Raw genomic sequence first — 3,818 nt, 5'->3', positions numbered from 1 at the left:
TATATATATATATATATATATATATATATATGAATGAATTGTAAGCATGTGTAGATATATACATATATATATATATATATACACACACACACAAAAACACACACAGTGTGTATATATGAGGGAGTACCCAAAAGAAACTGAAATTTTGCAATATTTTATTCACTAAAGTTTTACACTTTTATTGCCTTCAAAGTCTTGTCCCTTTGAAGCAATGCCTTTTAATGCCTCCATCGTTTTGCTTTTCATCTCTTCCACAGAGAGCAAGATTGGGCGGATATGCAGGGTCATGCCATTTTTGGCCCAAAACTATCTCACACTCGAGGCGGTGTGCACAGGTGCATTATTGTGATGAAACCACCACTCTCTACTTGACCACAAGTCAGGGCATTTTCATGTCACCACATTTCGCAAATGCTTCAGAACTGCCAAGTAAAATGTTTGGTTAATAGTTTGACCTGGAGGAACAAATCAGCATCGTCTTGACATTGGACTTCACTTGATGCCCTTCTTTAGCATGTGGTGACATTGAATGGTTCCATTGACTTGATTGCTGCTTTGTTTCTAAGTCATAGCTGTAGCACCAACTTTTGTGACCAGTGCTGACCTTCGGGAAAAGGTCCAGATCAAATTCCAACTGTTCTTTCAGTTCACGACATGATCAAGCAAGGCACAAATTTTGCTGCAACTCTTTCCATTTACGATTCCTTACTCAAAATTCTTTAGCAGGAGCTCCAGAACACACCAGTCATATTAACAAGTTCATCAATTGTTCAATGATGGTCCTCCTGGAACAGGTCATGAATTTTTTTGATGTCTTCATTCATTCAGGAGGTCGACAGACACCCTGACTTCTAGCAGCAGAAGTCTGAATTACAATGGACTTGTCCCACAGAGAATGTTTCCAGTTACTTTTAGGTACTCCCTCATATATATAGGTCTTAATGGACACAAGATGTGATCTATTTCTAGCGCATTAACTGTCCACGTTAGTGGTCGACGTTATTTTTTAAAATGTACCTTAATCCCCTGAGATTGCAGATAATATTTCTGAATCTCTTTGATTCTTTAGATGTGCTGGCCTCCTGATAATTATTCGATATTAATTAATATATGACTAATTACCAGATTTTATAATTATAATTATATATATATATATATATATATATATATATATATATATCGGTGGTGCTCCAGCATGACCACAACCACTTGGCTGAAACCCATAAATAAATTTTTAAAAAAAATATATATATATATACACATGCATACATGTGTGTGTATATATATATATATATATTGTGTTGTCAGAATTTTTGTCCATCACCATAAACCAAGTCTTTGCACCTTAATCTTAGAAACTACCTGCTGCTGATATGCCCTCTACCAATAGTCATTTTTTGATTGCAAAACAAAAACAAGACTCAGCCTTCCCTCATGAGACCAAGACATGAAGATATTTCAACAGTGAGATATCAGACTCCCACTAGACACTTGTATATATTTTATATATACATATATCTTTTTTTTTTTAGTTGTTTCACTCATTATATATAATATGGTGGTGCTCCAGCATGATTGCAACCACATGAGTGAAACAAATATATATATATATGATGGATTTCTGAACAGTCTCTTGTATGCCAAGTCCCACTTAATCTGAGGCTGCAATATAAGACATTGGCCCGTGGTGGCATGCAGTGCCATGTGGTTCTAAAGGAAATTTAATAACCACACAGCCATGCTTTTCTCTTTATGTATATAGTATATATGATGCGTATGTGTGTGTGTGTGTATGTATATATATATATATACACACACACACATACATAAATACACAAACATATATATACATACATGTGTCTGTGTGTATAAAATTATATGTATAAATTTATTTGTTGGGTTTGAAGGAAGTGTTAAGAATGAGAATCCCAGAAGAATTTAAACAAAGGAGGAGACAGATGGAGGTATTTGAGTGGAGAGGCAGAGCTGATTGTAATGAGACAGGAAGAAAAGGGCTGGGTGGTGGTGTTGGGATTGCCACTGCCCATCAGGCCCCACAAAAATGATAATGACAAAGATTTCTTAGATGCAACGTGTTGTGAGAAATATATGATCCATTCAATAACCCCTAGCATATGACTGGTACTGACTTCTTTTATGAACCCTAACCTCCAAACCCAGAAAATGTAAAAGGACAATTATGGTAATGATTATATAAGGAACCGAATCTAATTGAATGAATCACAGATGCACGTATGTACCCCCTATTATTGAGGAGATGAATGGGCACAGTGGAATCCCAGGTGTATTTGAACTCAGAATGTAAGGGATTGCATGTTGAGTTCAATGTTTCTGCCATTAACGATGAAGATGATCATGATAATAATGAAGTTAATGATGATGAAGTCATGATGAGGATGATGACGACAACAATTGAGACACTGATGATGGTGATAAGGATAACTATTTCATGGTCACAAATTTCAGAAGAGGAAAGGATATTAGATGATTTGACTGACCTCAGTATATTACTGGTACATATTTTATATACTTGGGAAGGGTTAATAAGGCACAACTTTGGTATGATTTAAACTCATGACTTCAAGGTATGATAAGAAACACCACAAGGCACATATGTCTGCCATTCCTCCACTAAGTGGCTGATGTGTGTAGGGGGTATGTTAATATCAACCCCAGTAACTGACTTATTTTATAGACTATTCACCCTCCCCATCTTAAATTTCACCCCAGAATGAAACTTCAGATGAAAATATTTTTTAAACCGACCGAGGAAAGATTTCTACTCAGAACAGAATACAGAAGACCATTCTAAGCGAAATGTCTACTGCAACTCAGTTTAGTCCAAGTATTTCATTACTGGTTTCTTACTATCCCCAATATCTAGACTTTATTAATGCCCTTCGTATAAATGGTTTTTGCCTTCAACTTTCAGTGAGGAAGTTGTCCAGTAGAAAAAAAAAAAAAAAACGATAAAGGAGTTCTGAAGAAAAAAAAAAATATGAAGATTCTGGATTGTTCTGGTTTGTTGTTCACAATGGAGAGGTGATGAGGAATAATGATGATAACAACAATAATAATTATAATGGTTTTTAATTTAGGCATAAGTCTAACAATTTTAAAGGGAAGCATCAACCCCAGTATTGGACTTGTACTTCATTTCATCGACCCTGAAAGAATGAAAGGTAAAGTTGGTCAAGGCAGGATTTGAACTCAAACTGTGAAAATGAATAGTTTCTGCCAAAGTAAACTTTGCTTGTCATCTCTTCAGGGTTGATAAGATAAAGTACCTACCATGTACTGGAGCTAACCCCACTCCTCTTGGAATTGTTAGTCATATGCCTAAATTAGAAAATAATAATAATTCTTTCTACCATAGGTACAATTTTGGGGTAGGGGGTGGCTAGTCAAATACATCAACCCCAGGGCTTAACTGGTAATTATCTTATCAACCCTGAAAGGATAAAAGGCAAGGATGATCTCTCTGAGATTTGAACTCAAATCACGAAAATGAGCTCCAATTCTTGCTGTGGTTAACACTACCTTTCATCTCTCTGGGGTCAATTAAAATAAAGTACCAGACAAGTCCCAGAGTGGATGTTTTTGTCTAATCCCCCACCTCCTTCCCTTAAAATTTCTGGTCTTGTATCTAAGTTAGAAAATTATAATAATAATAATAATGATTAATGGAGATGGAATTCTTGTGTTTACTGCAGAAATGAAATAGTAAGTTATGTTACATATTCTGATAGCAAAATATCTGGGGGGTTTGGGGCTGATTTTTTGGAGGAAATATAATG

This window comes from Octopus bimaculoides, chromosome 21 (assembly GCF_001194135.2).
Source record: "Octopus bimaculoides isolate UCB-OBI-ISO-001 chromosome 21, ASM119413v2, whole genome shotgun sequence".
NCBI classification, from domain to species: domain Eukaryota; kingdom Metazoa; phylum Mollusca; class Cephalopoda; order Octopoda; family Octopodidae; genus Octopus; species Octopus bimaculoides.
This window is presented reverse-complemented; position numbering follows the sequence as displayed.